At 36.5% G+C, this 20230-nt stretch overlaps 1 pseudogene; it reads left to right on the top strand.

Moving 5' to 3' along the window:
* Nucleotides 1-265: 265 nt before the first annotated feature.
* The window catches only part of LOC141695335 (uncharacterized), a 36438-nt pseudogene continuing 16473 nt past the window's right edge, over nt 266-20230 (top strand).

Here is a 20230-nt window from a genome sequence, read left to right as displayed (position 1 = left end):
AGGTTTATATATGGTGTATGTGTTATGGACCCCAAACTTCTTACCCGGCTTTGGAGGGCGCCACAGGTTTGGTATCAGAGCTATAGTTTAAAAGTCACTGCCACAAGCCTAGATTTTCGGGAATGGGTAGAGGGTTAAGATTAGTATTAGGAAATAGAGAAATAAAACGTTGAGAGGATTGAGTGCGACTAAATAGTAAGTTTTAGTATGATTCGTGAGAAGGTTCGAGATTTTTATCTAGTCGCGTGATTTTCAGATAGCAACGATGGCAGATTCCTTTATCTCGATATCATCTGATCACTCGGAGCATTCAGTCGGGAGACCGTCATTTAATCCACGTCCTTCTCTTCCACCAGTGTCAGCTATAATACCAGCTATGACGGTTACACCACTGCGAGCTATTCTACCTCCTGGTGTGAGGCCACCTATTCGAGGACCCCCACCTGCTAATTCTGACTCTATTGGACATTCAGTTGCGGGTGCATCTTTCCAGTTTACTCCACACCCTGTTTCATACCATAAGTATGAGGCTCTTCTTTTGAAACGAGAATCCTTATTGGCATAGATCGAGGAGCTACAACATATTATAAGGACTATAGATGTTGACAGGAATGTGAGAGAGCTTCGGAATGAGATTCAGGTGACCCAAAGAGTACTTGAGGTCATACTTCATGGAGCTACTTGCGAGTATACAGCCCCAGATGCTCTTATGGGGTGGGTCAGAGAGGTATTGGAGGATTTTGAGAGGCTTGGTGGACCAGAGTTTTCCTGAAGCTAGACGACGGGAATGATGTGATAACTGATATATGTATAAAGTGTGTAATGTGTATCATCAGACTTTTGGTGGGTATATAAATAAACTAGACTTGCGGAATAATGGATAGGCCTATTGTAACTTTGCCTTTAATAAAACATTTCACGCTTGTACCACCAAACTTTGACATATATATCAGTACCTTTCCTTTTCCAGTATTGTTATTTACATTACTGTACATGTTTTATCCCACTTATTGCACCAATAATAAACTCTGGTCATAACATGCACCTTATTTCCTAATTGTTTATATTCTGTAAAGAAGCATGCAATTTACTTAGTTCAACGATTGAAAATGTTTTCAAAAAGAGATATTTCTGTTTTATAAAATCTCTTCATAAAAAGGGTTTTATTTTAAAGGCTAAATAAGTTGTTTGAATTTTTACAGGAAATGCCTCCCAGAAGAAATACCCGTCCTACCAACCAGAATGAAGAAACCAATAACAGCAATAACACCCAAGACAACAATAACCAGAATGCCGATCCAGGTCCCATAGACCCAACTATAGCCCAGATTCTTCAGATCTTGGCCCAACAAACAGACCAACTAACTCAGCAACAACATAGGCAGACTAATCCTCGGGTAACCTTTAAGACTTTTCAGGCGGTGAATCCACCGGAATTTAAAGGTTATGTAGTTACCATTGAGGGAAGAGTCTGGTTGAAGGAAATTGAGAAGGCATTTGCCTTAGTCAAGGTGAAAGAGGAAAAAAGACTGAGTTTGCAAGTTACTACTTGAAGAATGAAGCCACATACTGGTGGGAAACTGTTAAAGTATTGGAAGGTACAGAGGATGTTACGTGGGATAGATTCAAGGAGTTGTTCTTGGAGAAGTATTTCCCTCAGTTTGTTCAGGATCAAATGGAATTAAAAATTTTGGAGCTCAAGCAGGGGAATATGTCAGTGGCGGATTATGAAAGTAAGTTTGAGGAATTGTCTAGGTTTGTACCATCATATGTGGACACTGATACGACAAAAGCTAAGAGGTTTCAACAAGGTCTTAAGCCATGGATCCGTGGGAAGGTGGCCATATTTGAATTAGACACGTATGCGGGAGTTGTACAGAAAGTTATGATTACGGAGACAGAGAGTGAAATATCTCAAAGGGAGAAGGAAAGTAAGAAAAGGAAGTTTGAAGGAAATGAAGGACATGCACAACCAGGGAAGTTTCCAAATTTCAATCATAGGAAAGACAAATTTCAGTTCGGAAAGAATTTTAATAGACAGAACGCAGGCAATGGACGACAAGGTAACCGTTCAGCCACTGAGAACCAGCCAGCTCAGCAGAGGCCAGTTTTACCAGATTGTCAAGTATGTGGAAAGAAGCATAGAGGAGTGTGCAACAAGTTAAATATGGTCTTCTACAGATGCAACCATAGGGGGCACTATTCAAGGGAGTGCCGTAACCAGTCAGCCAGAGAGCCAATCAACAAAGATCAACCTACCAGGAATCAGGCAGGCAAAGTTCCAGCAATTGGGTATACATGTTTCAAGTGTGGAAAGCCAGGGCACACAGCAAGGGATTGCCAGACACCAGTTCCAGTCAATAATACACTGCGAATCATGGGAGCTACTCCAACAGTGAATGAACCTCCCAGATCTAGAGTTTATGACATGTCTGTAAATGATGTTATCATGACCACTAATGTTATGGCAGGTATGCTTACTGCAAATTCTTTATGTGCTAAAGTGCTAGTAGATTCAGGAGCAACTCGATCATTTATTCTAAAGATTTTATTGATAAGCTGAATTGTCCAGTTGAATTGCTAAGTGAAATTATGGCGGTAGAATTAGCAAATCAGGAGCATGTATCTGTTACCCAAGTGTGTGTGAACTGTGAGATTGAGATTTCTGGCAATAAGTTTGATGCTGACTTGATACCATTTAAGTTAGGAGAGTTCGACGTTATTTTAGGAATGGACTGGCTATCTAAGCACGATGCTCAGATAGACTGTCGTAATAAAGAAGTAGTCCTGAAGATGCCAAACGAAAAAGTGGTGACGTTTAGAGGTCAGAAGCAAGAACAAAAGTTCTTAACGATGCTCAAAGCTAAGAAGTTACTGCAACAAGGATGCAAGCACTTGATTACGTATATGATAGATAGAAGTTAGGAGCCAACAAAACTGGAAGACATTCCAGTGGTAAATGAATTTCTAGACGTGTTTTCAGATGAATTACCAGGACTTCCTCCAGATAGAGAAATTGAGTTTGCGATCGACTTAGCACCTGAAACGGAACCAGTATCTAAAGCCCCATACAGAATGGTGCCAGTTGAAATGAAGGAATTGGCAAAGCAACTGCAAGAGTTATTGGAGAAAGGAATGGTTCGACCCAGTGTATCCCCATGGGGTGCACCAGTATTATTTGTTAAGAAGAAGGATGGAAGCATGAGGCTATGCATCGACTATCGAGAACTCAATAAGCTTACAATCAAGATTTTTTTGATTAACTGAAGGGAGCCAAGTATTTCTCTAAGATTGATTTAAGATCAGGATATCACCAATTGAAGGTTAAACCTGTAAATATACCTAAGACAGCTTTCTGAACAAGGTATGGTCACTGTGAATTCTTAGTGATGTCTTTTGGATTGACTAATTCCCCAACAACATTTATGGACCTGATGAACAGAATTTTTAAGAAATATTTGGATAAGTTTGTAATTGTATTTATCGATGATATTTTGATCTACTCAAAGTCAACGGAAGATCACGCGGAACATCTAAGGATATCTTTGGAAATTTTGAGAAAGAAGAAGTTGTATGCCAAGTTTTCAAAATGTGAGTTTTGGTTACAAAAAGTTCAATTTAGTAGATTTTACTTAGTGAAATAATGTAGCACTCTACGGATAAGATTTATAGTCCCGACGGATGACTCATTATAGTCCCGACCGATGATGACTTATTATCCATCGAGTGAGTAGCTTATGTAAGAATAAGTCTATAGCACATTTGTGTATTCACCATTATATAGATTCTGTAAGTAGTATTCAAGTCATGTTGACTTTAACTAGATATGCAGACTAGGTTGATTAATTGTACATAAATGATGTCTTGTAATTCTGCATAAATGAAATGAAGTCAAGTGCCAGTTTGCTACCCGACGGATAACCTACAATGAAGTCGACGGATGATCAAATAGACAACCCGACGGATGATCAATAACTCGATGGATGATCATGAACCCGACGGATAAAGAATTCAAATATCTGTTGACAGTGACAACACAGTCTCATGCGTCGAGTGGATGCAAATGGAGTGTGGTAGCCTATTCAACTGGGTTTTCGAGAACAAAGAAGCATTGCCATTTCCATGCTATTATGAAGATATTCAAAGATGCTGAAATAGAGTAATGAAGTAGCATTATAATAGACTAGATAGTTTTTGTTTTATTATCTTGTCTTATTACTTTGTAAACTTGGTGATATATATAAACCAAGCAGTAGCAACTAAGACTATCGATCTAAGCAAGAAAGCAGATAAATATTTGTAAGCACGATTCTTAGCATTTCTCTGTAATCTTAGAAGTTCAATTGTTGTAAGCAGCTGTGAGCATTTCTGCACACAGGGTTCTCTCGATATATAATATATATCTTTGGCAGAATCATTCAAATCCACCAGAAAGTTTTTAAAGACTCTTGTTTTTAATTACTTGTGTTTTGATTCACTTAAGTTTTTATTCCGTATTGTGCTAATCAATACACTTATATTTATATTTGAGTTAGAACATTTTATTTCAAGAAAAAGTTTCAAGAATTCCATTCAACTCCCCTTCTGTAATTCTTGTCATATTGTTAAGGGACTAACAGTAGTAAGTAATGAAGGAATCAAAGTGGACCCAGCGAAGATTGAAGCTGTTATGAATTGGGAAGTCCAAAAACACCAATAGAAGTAAGAAGTTTCTTGGGATTAGCAGGATATTATCGAAGATTTGTTCAAGATTTCTCGAAGATTGCGACATCTTTGACAAAGCTTACTAGGAAAAGTGAGAAGTTTATATGGAACGAGAAGTGTGAAGAAAATTTCCAGGAATTGAAGAATAGACTAATCACGACACCTATTTTGTCACTTCCAGATGATCAAGGGAATTTCATAATCTATAGTGATGCTTCTCATAAGGGATTAGGTTATGTTTTGATGCAGCATGATAAAGTTATTGCATATGCGTCTAGGCGACTTAAACCTCATGAGCAGAAGTATCCTACTCATGAGTTGGAACTAGCAGCTATAGTATTTGCCTTGAAGATTTAGAGACATTATCTATACGGAGAAAGATGTGAAATCTATACGGACCATAAAAGTTTAAAGTACATATTCACGCAAAAGGAACTCAACATGAGATAGCGAAGATGGCTGGAGTTGATCAAAGACTATGATTGCACAATTAACTATCATCCAGGAAAAGCAAATGTGGTGGCCGATGCGTTAAGCAGAAAGGAAAGAATGAACGTGTTAACCATACCAGAAGAATTGTACAAGGAATTTCAAAAGTTGGAATTAGAAGTCGGGATTTGCAAGCCTAATGAAGCAAAGATGTATAGTATGACTTTTCAGCCAAAATTGTTAGAGAAGATAAAGAAATACCAAGAGGAAATAATGGATCAAAATATCAGTCATTTGGTTGGAGAAGAGTTATGCACTCAGAAAGACGATCAAGATATTCTCATATTTTCTTCCAGAATTTGGATTCAACCAGTGACAGAATTGAAGAATGAAATTCTACAGGAAGCTCACAATTCAAAGTATTTCATTCATCCGGGAAGTACCAAGATGTATAGAGATTTAAAAGAGAATTATTGGTGGCTAGACATGAAGAGAGAAATTGCGGAATGGGTTAGCAAATGTTACACGTGCCAAAGAGTTAAGGCGGAACATCAGAGACCAAGCGGATTGCTACAACCATTAGAGATTCCAGAGTGGAAGTGGGAGCACATTGCTATGGATTTTATAGTTGGATTACCAAGAACAAAAGCGAACCAAGACGTTATTTGGGTTATAGTGGACAGACTGACCAAAATAGCTCATTTATTGCCTATTAATGAAAGATTTTCACTGGACAAGTTGGTTCACATGTATTTAAAAGAAATAGTAGTCCGTCATGGAGTCCCTGTGTCTATCGTATCAGATCGAGATCCATAATTCAATTCAAGATTCTGGAGAAGTTTTCAAGAATGTTTGAGAAATAAACTAAATATGAGTACAGCTTATCATCCACAAATTGACGGTCAAAGTGAAAGGATAATCCAAACAATTGAAGACATGTTACGTGTTAAGCCATTGATTTCAAAGGAAATTGGGACGAGGATTTACCTTTAGTGGAATTTGCTTACAATAATAGTTATCATGCCGGTATCGGAATGCCTCACTATGAAGCTCTTTATGGACGCAAATGTCGCTCACCAGTATATTGGGATGAAGTTGGAGAACGTAAAATACTTGGACCCGAGTTGGTACAGTAGGAAAAAGAAGTTGTGGAAATCATCCAGAAAAGGTTAATCGCAACACAAGATCGTCAAAGGAAATATGTTGATCAATCCAGGAAAGATATGGAATTCCAAGAAGAGGATTTAGTGTTACTAAAAGTGTCACCGTGGAAAGGATTGTCGAGATTTGGGAAGAAAGGAAATCTAAATCCCAGATGCGTTGGACCTTTTAAAATTCTGAAATGTGTCGACAAGGTAGCTTACGGGTTGACATTACCCCCGTACATGACATTCATAATGTTTTTCACGTATCGATGTTCAAGAAGTATAATCCAGATTCTAGGCATGTAATCGAGTATGAGTCGATAGAACTCCAAACAGATTTATCTTATGTAGAGAATCCAATAGAGATTATAGAAAAGAAAGAAAAGATATTGAGAAATAAAGTTGTAAAGTTGTTAAGAGTGTTGTGGAGAAACCCAAAGGTTGAAGAGTCAACCTGGGAATTAGAAAGTGATATGCGAGAAAAGTACCCTCAGTTGTTTATTTAGGAGATTCTGAGGATATAATCCTTTTAAGGGGGGAAAGATGTAATATCCGGGACATAGCGTGTAATTATTTTTATCAATAAATAATTATTATATGATTATTATGTGAATTTTTGGTGAATTATCTGATGATTGATATAATATTTAGAAGTTTATATGTGATAAGATATGAGTATTTTAATTTTATTATGCCCAGAATAAAATATGGATAATTGTGATATTTTTCTGGTAATTTTTGGATCGTTATATGATTTTAAAATGATTTATGAATTTATTAATTATTTTCTGTATAAATGTAAAACTGTTTTATAAGGCCGGGAATCGTCCAACTTCAACCGTTTTTATATTTTTACAACCCGACACTCTTCGAAAAACTCATTCCTAACCTAATCTGATAATTCTGAACATTTTTCGTGTTTTAACTTTTTCAATCCGGATTACGGTTTGACCTGTACGCGTCCCAACATAAATTTTTTGATACGATAATCATTTCGATAGATCAACAAAACCCGTATTCTCGAAAGAAGGGATATTATTACATTGTTTTCATATAAAGTGTTTTATAAGAAGCCCGGTTTGGATAATTATCCAATACGGGTATCAAATCAGATCGTTTTTGCAGTTACTTAGCGGCTAAGTAACTTATTTTTCGATCCAATACGATCCAACTCGTATTAATATTCCATAAATATAAATAGCCCTTTTCTTATTTCATTTTATTCGTATTATCATAATCAATCAGTAGAAACCGATAAAATACAGAGAAACCCCTAATTAATCGATGCGTTCTTGAAAATCAAACTCACAAACGAAGGCGTTATCGAATTCAGAATCGAGCATGCCATATATCAAATCGAAGCTCTCGAAAAGATCTTTCTGAATCAATCAACACTTTTGGTGCAGAAATCGAGGTTAAATTCTTGTTTATTTATTTTAATTTGAATTATTTAATGATTAAAAAGGAATTTTTGTTCTTGATGTTGTTGATATGATTTGATGGCTTAATCTTGTAGATAATTTTATCCTGATCATTTTGGTATATTATATGAATGATTTGGAGTTCAATAACATGTTCAAATTGATGTTTGATTCTTGAAATTAAAAACTAGGGTTTATAACTTTGAATGTTCTTAATTGGAAATTGGATATTTTTTTGTTTGGGGTTATTACTTGAAATTGATTGCACCAAACTATAGATCGTTGAAAAACAAGTCGAATGGTATATTTGAAAATCAACAAACGATACCGAGAAGTGACTCGCCGAAAAATCAATAGAACCGGCGGTGTAAAATTCTGATGGAATTTCCGGTTGATTCACTGCGTGTTTTATCACGTTTTTGGTACAAATAGGTTCCTGACAGCATGTGCTTTGATTTCTGTAAGTTTAAGTCGATTATGGGCAAGTTTGGCGGTGGCCGGAGAAGCTCCAGTCGCCATTAATGGCAACTGGACGGCGGCGGCTCGCCGGGGAAGAAAGGGGGTGGTCAAATTTCATTTTGACCCCTTGTTTTGCAGAATTGATATTTCGGTCCCTGAAGTTTTAAAATGTTATAAAAATCAGAATTTTGTTTTAAATATTTACAAAAATTATATTTTTTCTTATAATTATTTTCATAAATTATTTTTAATTAGTTAAAATTCGAAAAAAATCATTATTTGATTTCTGAAAATTATTTTTAAGCTTAAAATAAATCTTAATTATTTAATTAGTTAATATTAGTTGATAACTAATTTTTTTAATTAGTCAATTAATTTAAATATTGATTGATTAATTAATTTAATTAGTTATTAATTATTTTTAATTGATTATTTAATTTTATTTAATTATTTATTTGGAATTAAAAATTCTGAGAAATAGTTTCAAGTTTTAAAATATTATTTAAAATTATTTTCAAGCCTCGACAATTATTATTAAATCATTTTAAAGTCAGATTCGGGTGTTCGAACCCTATTATTTAATTATAAAATGATTCGGAGAACCGTTTTAATTCCGAAAAATATTCAAAAATTTGTATTAAATACTTGGAAAATCGTTTTAACCCTGAATCTTCTTTGAATAATTATTTTAATTGAATATCTTACGTGCTATGTGCTATATGTGATCCGATTGATGTATAATATGACTGTACATGCATTGTTTGACTGTTTTTGCTGTAACTTTCAATCCATACGTCAGATTTGGGTGAAACGAAGGGTAGATAAAAACATGTAACGAATAGAATATGATGAGAAGTAGTATTGATAAATAAATGTGATGTCTAACAGAGGAAGCGAGACGTAAAAAGGGAAAGCAAATAGTTAGTAAGTGGGAACCATTGACAAGTACAAGTAGAGTAAAAGCGAATTGATAAGGCAAGTGCTTCTGCTCTTTCTTGTAGTATAATTACAAGTATTTTGAACTCTCTTCATTATGTTGCAATTATTCTAAATAGTTCTTACTCTATATTGCAAGTACTTTGAAGTACTCAACCCTAAACCCTGATCATTGTTATTGACCTTGAGCCATAAGCATTATTCTTTGTAAACCATCGATTGTTGAATTTTCAGATACAACCACATATATACGATATTACTCCACAAATACATATCTACCACATACTGATTCTTGATATGGAATTGCTTAACATACGAACCTTTATACCTTGTATAACAGAAGACCAATCCTTGTAACCATTGAACCCTTGGTCTTCTATTTTCTGATTCTTTTCTTGATTAAAAGCTAATCTTCCTGTTTACCTTGTTATACCTTCAGGGTATTATGAATTTTCCTATGCTTCAAGATAAATGTTGATTATGATTCAGTTAATTGATTTACATTACTTATCATATTGTTATCATAGAATTAGATTATTTTTAAATATGGACCAGATTCGTGGTCGGACTAGATTGGTGGTCATGATAGGCCAATGTGTGCCTTGGATCCGTTATATAGAGCAAAGGGGTTAGCGCGTGGCTGATCAGCAGCCTAACCTTGGTTTTTAAAATAAAAGTGAATATCCAATTATAATCATTGCTCATCAGGAAACTTGATTCCTTATATCATTTCAATTGATCATTGTTTAATCTCAGTATTGTTGTTATGACTTGCTGAACTAGTTAGCTCACTCTTGCAAATCTGTTGATATTCTTTTCCAGTGAAAAAGGAAACTGGTGATAGCGAGGATCCCCATACAAGCGTGCGAGCTAGGTATCCAGGTTGAAATAGAATAAGCTAGCAGATGATGTCTGTCTTAGTGTGTGTTGATAGTTTGTAATAAAGTTTACTTCCGTTGTAAGATAAATAAACTGGGATTTGGTACGTTTATAAGATAAATAAGGTTGTGGCTTGTGGACATACTTTAAACTGCTTCGATCCGTGGAATATGGTAAGTCGGGTCACTGCATATATACTGTTAGTCCCTTAACAATATAGCAAAAATTACAGAAGGGGGGTTGAATGGAATTCTTGAACCTTTTTCTTGAAATAAAAATGTTCAACTCGATTATAGATATATTTGTTTTGATTAGCACAATGCGGAATGTAAACTTGAATGAATCAAAACATAAGTAATTAAAAACAAGAGTCTTTAAAAACTTTCTGGTGGATTTAAACAATTCCACCAGAGATATATATATAATATATCGAGAGGACTCTGTGTGCAGAAATGCTCACAGTTGCTTACAAAATGGAACTACTGAGAAACAGGAAATGCTAAAGATTATGCTTACAAAGATTTCTCTGTTTTTGTGTTTCTCAGCTATCTCAGTCATTTTTCTATTTGCTACTCTCTTGGTTTATATATTACCAAGATTACAAAGTCAAAAAGACTGAACAAATATAAAATCTAACAGTCTTGATCTTTGCTGCTTTTCGTCCTCTATTACCCAGTTAATGGGCTTCCACAGTGTGTTTGTATCCAACTCGACGGCTGTGTGTCAGCTTTCACTGTTCAACTGATGTTTGAATTCTTGATATGATCATCCGTCGACTTTCAGATCATCCGTCGATGACATGATTGATCATCCGTCGACTTCTATGTTAAACATCCGTTGATAGTCATTTGATCATCCATCGAAGGCTTTGTTAATCATCCGTCGGTAGCTATTTTGGCACTTGACTTCATTTCACTTATACAGAATTACAAGACATTGCTTATGTACAATTAATCAACCTATTCTGCATATCTAGTTAAAGTCAACATGACTTATATGCTACTACAGATTCTATACAAAGGTGCATACATCACTGTGCTACAAACTTATTATTACATAAGCTACTCACTCGATGGATAATAAGTTAATCATCCGTCGGGACTATAATGAGTTATCCGTCGGGACTACAATTCTTATCCGTCGAGAGCTACATAATTTCACTAAGTAAAATCTACTTAGACATTTTGTTTAAGTGATAATCAAGTACACAACATATTCACAACAATCTCCCCCAATTTATGTCTACTGGAATTGTAGCCATAAATTAAGAGACACTTGATGATTACAAAACATCCTAAACATATATCTTTAAAGATAAGTAGATAAAACTGAAAGTGCTTCAATTTAAACAAAATGTACAAGGTTTGGCTCACAGTCAGTTCAAGATGCTCCTCTAGCCTGAGCAGATTTTTTTAGTGTCTTGAAGGTTTGGATCTTCTTCCAATCTTTCTGTTGTTTTCTTCAATTTGATTCTGGAGCTGCTTGTGGAATTCTAATTCATCAGATTCTGAGAGATCTAGCATTTCGTGCATCTCCAAGAGAGTCTCATTGCTAGAGATACTCAATTGATCTTCTAGTCTGAAGAATCTTCTCACACCCTTATCATCCATGAATTCCATCAGCCAGTAGGGCCTTAGATGCACTCTTCTCCCTGTGTATGGGATGATAAGAGTCTTGGGAAGTGCATCTTTGGCTCTAACACTCCTTAGCTCTTCAATCTTCTTCAATACTAATCTTCTTGCAGTTATATTGAACCCAAAGTTTTTCTTGAAGGATGAATAGACTTTGATCAACACGGCTTGGCTTTCTTAAAGTATCCTGTGAAGAGGCCACTGAATCTCCCTTCCTCCTTTGTACTTGAACACCAACCTTTCAGGTAGGTTTCTGTATGCATCAATTGCCCTTACTTCATCCAGCTCCTCCAGATAAAGGTTTAGATCTGAGAATTCTTTGATGTCACACAAGTACAAGTAGTCTCCCCTGTTGACCTTGGGTTGAGCTTTGACTACTAGCTTGGATTTGAGAGGTAACAGCTTCACTTTCTTGACTGCCCTTGATTTTGTCCTTTTTGGCTTAGTAAGGATTGGCAAGTTGAAATCAGGAATTGGTAATTTATCCCACTCTATTGGTTCATCCTTTGGCACAATAGGCTCTCCATGTATGTTCTTGTAGGGGTCCACCACCCTTATGTCTTCAAATACCACAGAAGGCTTTGATGCTTGAGTTTTAGCTTGAGTGGATTCCTTAGGAAATTGATCTTCAAATTCCTTGTCAACAACATCCAGTTTCCTTTTTGTTCTTCTAGCCAGTTCTTTCTTTCTTGGGGATTTCTTCTGTTCTTCAATCTTCTTCTTTGATTCAGCAGCTTGAGATGGTTGAGAGGGAATTTGTTGAGAAGAATTCACAGCCTGTAGCTTGGCCAAGATAGCAAACTGTTCTTTCTTTTGTTTAGACTTCTTTGCATCTAGAGCAGCTTGCCTCTTTTCCTGCTTCAATCTGGCTTTTTCTTCTTTCTTTGCATGAGCAAATTGTGGATGTCCAGCTACCACACAAATTTCCTTTCCATTTCTGAATATCTTTGCAATTCTCTTTCTTGAGGCTGAATCAGCTGGATCTTTGTAGAAGACAATAGATCTTGACAGAAGCTTCTTTTCATCAGGCTTGGGTGTCTCATACACAGTATCCATAGGGTTCTTTAAAGATGACTTTGGATAGTTTGCCCTTGGTTTAAGAATTATCCCAGCCTTTATACTCTTGATGTAGGAAGATTGTCCTTTCTCCAGATAGTTCATGCTCATCTCATTCACACTGATTGGCTTGACATGAGAGTGATGGATGGCTGACTGAACTGGTTCCTTGACTAATTCAAACTTTTTCTGTATTTCCTCATCAATCTTTTTCCAATTGATCAGAGTCAACTTTCCTTTATCAGCATCTTTCAAATTTTCTGCTGCTGCATTGATAAGATCTATACCATCTGCAACTGGTGGCTTGGAGATAGTAATTGAAGGTACAATTACTTTGCTGATTTGAACTAGAAGTGTCTCCCCCTCAGTTGGTCCTTTCTCCCCCTTACTTGATTCTCTCTCCCCCTTTTTGTTATCATCAAGTGGAGGAGTTAGGCCTTGTGCTTTAGCCAGTTGCATAAGAAGATTTGTCTGAGTCTGTTGATTTTGAAGAAGTAGAGCCACTGAATTCTCAATAACTTGAACTCTATTCTCCAGCTTGGCTATCTTCTTGTCAGAATCTGATTCTCTCCTTAATCTCAGTAATAGATCTTACATGGTACCATATGGCATTACTGAATCCAGCTTCTCAGAGTTATAGGTCTTCAAGTCAGCTATATCCCTTTTCAATTCATCCACACTGAGATTATGTCTTAAGTGCTGGATCTTCATTAGATGTAGAGAGTCCAGGTGAGTTTGAAGAACAGCCTTGGTACCAGCATCTGAAGTTTCCTGAAGAGCCTGTTGAATAGCTATTACTTGCTTGACCAAGGACACCTCAAATTGTCCTGGTGTAGATTCCTTTGCCCATGCCCATTCAGGTAAACTTAAAGCAGAACTTGGGCCTTCAGCTCCCCCTAAGTTCATGCTTCCATCCAAGGAACCAGAGTCATCATCATCAGAATTTACTCCAAATTCTTCAGATGGCTCTCCAGCTTGAGAAGGCATCCTGTTAACAGCAGCTTTATCTCTTTGAAGAGATTCTGTGGTGTGCACTAAATTCAAAGTCTGCTCTGCCTCCACATTGCCCTGAGCAGCCAACAATTGATAGGCTGAAACAGGGTGAGTAAAAGTGTCAGCATCCAAGGAAATGTTATCAATTACAGCTTTGTAATGTTGCTGAAATTGTCTTTCCTTTTCAGCATCATCCACAATCATTGACTCACTAGCAATGGCTGGTTTCATCCTTATTTCTCCTGTACCTGCCTTTCTCTCATATTCTCTCTTTTGTTGCATCAGGGTCTCACCCTGCCTCCCCACCCTCACACCCTCACCTTCACCTACTAAGGTGGGACTCCTCTCACTCACTTTTACCAATCTTGAATGAATGGATTGCTGAGATTCACTCTTTTCCTCTCCTTTTTCCTGGGAGCAACCCAGCCTCTCACTCAATGCACTCTCCTCTCTCAGTCCTAATAGTGATTGTATTACCACTAAGTCTTCTGCACTTGAAATTATTAAAGTTTGAAGTTGTGCAGAGACACTCGACGGATAAGTGATATCCGTCGGGTGAGTGGTAAAGCTATCCGACGGATAACTGCTGTTAAGCTTATCCGTTGGGATACAATCACTACTCGATGGATGAGCAATATCCATCGAGAGAGTAGAAGTGAATGAGGTGGGAAGAGAAACTATTGTAGACTCTGTGTTGATTGAAGTTATTTGAGGCACAGATGTCACAATAGAATCTGAATGAATTGGCAAGTGAGCCAACAAATCATCTAAAAGATGATGCTCACTTGCACTAGATTTTGGCTTCCCTAACAGAGTTAAAAAAGGGGAATCAGGAATTGAAGTGTTTATCATGTCCACTTCCAGTGAGTTAGTTGGTGAGTATAGTGTTTCAGTGGCTTCTATAATGAGAGATTTTGGCTGTGACTTCACATTTATTGGAGCCACATCAAATTGAATTTGAGAAGGTGCAGGGACTGTGTCTTTAGCACCAGTTTGCACTAAGTGTGTGCCCTGTGCATCCCCAGTTATTTTGGATTTCTTCTTTCTAGTGTAAGTTTGGGGTGAGCTTGTGTCCCTAACCCTCTTGGCCTGTGCTCTTGGATGAGATCTTTGTTCAATAGCTACATCCTTTTGGGAGGATGCAGCTAGAAGAGAGCTTTTGTCCTTTTTAAGCACTACAGTTTGTTGGGAAACTGCAGTGTGGCTAGGCTGGGATTCACGCAACTCTCCAACCTTATCCTTGGGGTTTCTTTGATGTTCACCCCTTCCCTCACCTATCTTACCCTCCTTCACACTCCCCTCTTTGGCTTTGGTAGATTTTTCAACTGGTACCTTTTGAGAGATACCGGAGGGGGTTTTCTTTGATTTGGATTTGGAAATTGCAGTTGTTTTGGCAGCTTTAGTAGGCAACTGTTTGGTCATTGTCACAGTTGCCATAGCTATGCCTGAAGTCAAAGAAATAGAGGAGATTGGAATAGTTGAGGGTATGGATGAACTTACCTTACTTACCTGAGGTATCAGCATTACAGGAAAATAGAACATTGGCACATCCCTGTGATAGTTGGCTCTGTTCAAGTCTGCAATGATTCTTCTCTCTTGAACCCAACAAGCCAATTTGTTGTCTGGGTTCTCAAGTACAATCTCTTGACAAAGATGGTTAGCCAAAAGCATAAAAAAATCTAGCATAGTAAACATTCTTTCCTCTTTTGGCTAAGTCACCTAGTTTAAAACCTAACTCATACACCACAAGGTCACTGAAATTGTAAAATTTATCTGTAACTAGCAAGTATAGCATGTTAAGCATGAAAATGTTCACAGAATCAAAATTACTGATTTTTCCAGAAAAGACTTTAGGTACAATATCACACAAATAACTCCATTCCTTCCTAAGACCTAGTCTTCTAATCTCACTTAGCTTATTAGTAGGAAGTGCATAATGCATGAAATTAAGCATATTGATCAAATCAGTGTCAGTGTGTGGTGAAGTTACATTATCATCAGGAATCTTGAAACATGCTTTTATCACATCACTATTGATACAGAATTCATTACCTTTGATGGTCAGAGTGATGGTTTTGTCAGTAGAGTTGTAGATTGTTGTTGTCCACATCTCCTCAACAACTTCACAATAAATTGTGGGTGATTCCAGCATGGCAAAACTTAACTTGCAGTTCTTCACGAAGTCCATCATCTTGTGATAGTCCTCTGATTGTTGAATACCCTTATTGACCAAAGCAGTGAAGTTGTTCTTCTCATAGATGAACCCAGTCTATGACATGATCTTTACTATGGGTGCCATTGTTAGAGAAGAAAAGCTTGAAGAGAAAGAGGATTTTTGCTTGAGAGAGAATGAAATAAACACAGTTGAATTTGAGAATGATAAAAGAAAATGATTAGAATGAAATAAGCTTTTATACTTTGCACAAAAACAACGGATAAAAATAATAAAGAGAAGTAAATTATCCAATAGAAATTGCCTAAATTAGTCGTTTTAAAATAAACTGTAAAAATTCCACCCATTATCCGTCGTGTAATGCTTACAAACTGTAAGTATACTCGATGGATAATGTTCAGGAAATTAACGGTTAAGATTTAGACACTTCGACGGATGAGGATAAACTGTTATCCGTCGAGTTTTAAAAGATTCCAGAAAAATAATTGATTTTATTATTTACAATTTTGTAAGGCATATGTCATAGCCTATTTGTATATTAGTCACTCATGAACCAGACAGTACATCGAGTGTCAACATTGAAGTGGTGGAATTGATTCATAATTGACAGTGATTTTCAGAAGATTTTCAGAAGAATGGTTGCTGCTCAAGATTAGTATTAATTCTCTATTAATTAATTAAGTCATATAATTTAATTAAGAAAATAAATTATATCTGCAAAGATTAATTTATTGATTAATTGAATTAATTGATTAATTAATTCTGAATTAATATTAAGGTTTTTCAGAATTTTAATTGGATTAAAATCTGCATTAAATCAGCAAGACAATTGAAAATGAACTAGCATGACAATCAGGATTGTCATACCGATTGTCATGCCAGGCCATTTTCAATAGTCTCACCGAAAGTTACACTGGAGGAGGATTGTCTTGCTAGTTCATTCTGATAGTCTTGCTAGTTCATTTGATTGTCATACCGAAAGTCTTGCTAGCTGTTGAGATTGTCTTGCTAGTTCAAAGGATAGTCTCACCGAAAGTCCTACCAGCTATGGGATTGTCATTCCAGTTCATTCCATTCTGTTGATTGGTTAAAAAGACAGAAGCAGCCATTCAACAATTTTTATCCACAACACAGAAGTCAAGAACAAAGCAGAAAAGAAAAACAAGCAGCAATATTTCATCTTTTCATCTGCAAACTTCAAGATCAAATTTCTAGTTTATAAAGTTAAATCCAAACCACTAAAAATCTTTATCTTGTTCTTGTGTAACAATCTAGCGGATCAAAATCCCTAGAACTTAATCTCAAATCGCTTTTAGCATTTGATTCTAATTATTGCAAAAATAGAAAAAGTTCATGTCGAATTTATTCTAGATTTGTAATAATTAATTTGAGATTAATTCCTTGTAATCGATACAGTTGTTGTAACACCTTTCAAGTTTAATAATATTTTTATTTAACTTGAATTTTGTTTCAATTTTTTATTCCGCATTTAATTCGATTATTCGGTACTGTTTGTATTCAACCCCCCTTCTACAAACACATTGGGACCTAACAATTGGTATCAGAGCCTTCTGATTAACGAACAAATCAAGATCCTAGACTTTTGTGATTTTTCAACTCCTTGAATTTTTATTTATTCAAAAATTCATAATGACTTCACAAAAAGTTGGAACCGTTAAAATTCTACTATTTGATAAAGAAAATTACATCATGTGGAAGAAGAAGATGCTATTATTTTTACAAGTTGCAAATCCCAAATATCTGAACTTGTTAAAGAAGGGTCCAAAAACTCCGATGGTTATTGAACCAGAGGTGATAGAAGATGATATTGTGATTACCAAAGCTAGAACCTATCCAAAAGAGCCTGAAGATTTTACTCCTGCTGAAAAGGAAGAAGCCTCCTTGGATGCCAGCCTTCAATTAATATTAATTGATTCTCTTGATCCCTTGATGAACAGACATGTGATGAACTGTAAAAATTCCAAACACATGTGGAAAACTATTGAGGTGATTAATGAAGGCACAGAGGAAGTTAGGGAGAACAAGTTGGAGATCCTAACCTCTGAGTATGAACATTTTAAATCAAATCCAGGAGAAGGAATTTCTGAAGTGTTTGAGAGGTACAATGCATTGATCAATAACCTGAACATAAATGGAAAATATTACTCAATCAGGGAGGTCAACAAAAAGTTCCTTTTAACACTGCCAACTCATCTTGAACATAGAATCACTGCCATTAGAGAAGCTAGAGATCTGAGTGAGATTTCTTTGGATAGACTCTATGGTGTGTTGAAAACCTATGAGTTAGAGCAGATTCAGCAGAAGGAAGTCTACGGGAAAGATAGAATGGTCAGCACATCTACTGCTCTTGTAGCTGAAGGTCAACAACAACAACAATCTCAACAGTTGGAGAGAATGGTACAGTTTTCCAAGGCTGAGGAAAATGTGATAGTAGCAGAATATGATCCTCCTACTACAAATCAATCCAGTGATGATTTTTATTCCTTGGAAGAGCTGGAGCAATTGGAAGATGAGTCAATGGCCCAAATTGTCAAGAGATTCTCCAATGTCAGATTCATGAGAAATCCCAAGTTCAAGTACAAGTCCAACTACAACAGATTCCAGACAGGTGGATCTTCATCCTCTAACACCAGTAGTGGTGGATACAAAACAGGGATGGTTGATCGGAGCACCATTAGATGCTATAACTGCAATGAGTTGGGATACTTTGCCACAGAATGTAGGAAGCCAAAGCAAGTAAGGAAGAACTCTTATGATTCAAATCAGAAGAGTAACTCTGAAAGGGCTTATCTGGCAAAGGGAAGAAGCTGGGATGATACTGACAGTGAAGATGAAGAAGAAGGGAATCTTGCTCTTATGGCTATTGATGGAAAAGCTTCATCGTCAAGAAAAGAGGTAAAATATACTGATGCTGAATTAGTTTATCATCTAGGAGGTTCCTTAGATTGTGCTCATCGTGATAATGAACTGTTAAGTCAGCAGATCAAAGACCTTGAGAAAGAGGTCAATGAATTAAGACTTGTGCACATTAATCAAGACAAGTTAAAAGAACAAGTATCTTTTCTAGAGAATAGAGTTGACTGTTATAGAAAAATCGAAACTATTCTCAAAGACAAGATCACCGGTCTTGAGACTAAGGTTAGAGCCTACTTCAATTCTTGTTCGAAGGCTAAAGAGTTCTACAATAAGCAAGCTGTTAATCAAACATCTGGAATAGGTTATGATTACAATGTTGCTATTGGAGAATTAGGCATAAACTCCCCTCCTCATGTTTGTGCTAAAGGGAGGGAAGTACCACATGTGCTTAAGGGTGTTGATGAACCCCTCTATAAAGCATCAATTGCTGAACCATTTGATGCGACCTCTTCTGTTATTCAAGAAGAAATACGTGCTGAAGATCTTGCTAATGAGAAGGTTGTTTCCAAGTCGAGTGTGTCGAAAGTTCCAGTCAAAGTTGTGAAAGCAACTGAGACTAACTCAGACACACATGAGTTGGATAACAAAAATACCATGTCTACCATGCATAAATTGCCTGCTATTAATATCTCTCATAAAGTATGTGGTGTTTCTAATTGTATGTCTTGTGCTTTTAATATGATGTATGCTTATTTTAATGGTAAGCATGTTTCTAATGATAAGACTACTCCTCGTCAGCATGTGAATAACAAGAAGCATGATAGGTCTACGACTGCTAGTCCTTCTAAGGCTAGAAAGGAGACATTTATGCCTAAGCCTAAACAAAAATTTGTTAAGGCTGTTTACAAGGTCAAATGTTCAGTCATTAAGGATGTTGAGACCATTAAAATTAAAAATGTTGTTTTGCCTGCAAAGGACAATTCTACAAGTATGTCGGGCCCAACCAAGTTTGGGTTCCGAAGAAGGTCTAATCCATTTGAAGTGCAGGGCAGTATACAGATGTAACCGGTAGTGTGGATTCTTGACAAGTGGATCATCAAGACATATGACCGGAGATAGAGCCCTGCTATCAAATGTGGTTGAGAAAGCTGGCCCCCTGGTTACCTTTGGAGATAACAGCAAAGGTTTATCTGAGGGATATGGCTGTTTGCAAGCTGGATATGTTATCAGTGAAATTTTGTATATTATGCTAGGTTATTATCAGGAAGCAGTATCTAACATATAGCACCAGTGACGAGACTTGAGAATATTACGACATATCAGGCACCTGCTGCACATTACACTTGGAATTGGACTCTAGTAAGATGTGTACAAGTGTACTCCTGGTTGGTGAGTCAAAAGAGGAAGTTAGTGCACCACAGTTCATGGACTTTGCAGCTGCAGATCTATTGGACTATGCAATCTCTTCTTCACGATCTGACTTCAGGTTGGTATGAACTATTGTATTGCTCAAGCAATCGTCATATT

The sequence above is a fragment of the Apium graveolens genome, chromosome 11 (assembly GCF_009905375.1).
Source record: "Apium graveolens cultivar Ventura chromosome 11, ASM990537v1, whole genome shotgun sequence".
NCBI classification, from domain to species: domain Eukaryota; kingdom Viridiplantae; phylum Streptophyta; class Magnoliopsida; order Apiales; family Apiaceae; genus Apium; species Apium graveolens.
Note: the sequence above shows the minus strand (reverse complement) of the source record. Positions and strands in the feature narration are given on the sequence as shown.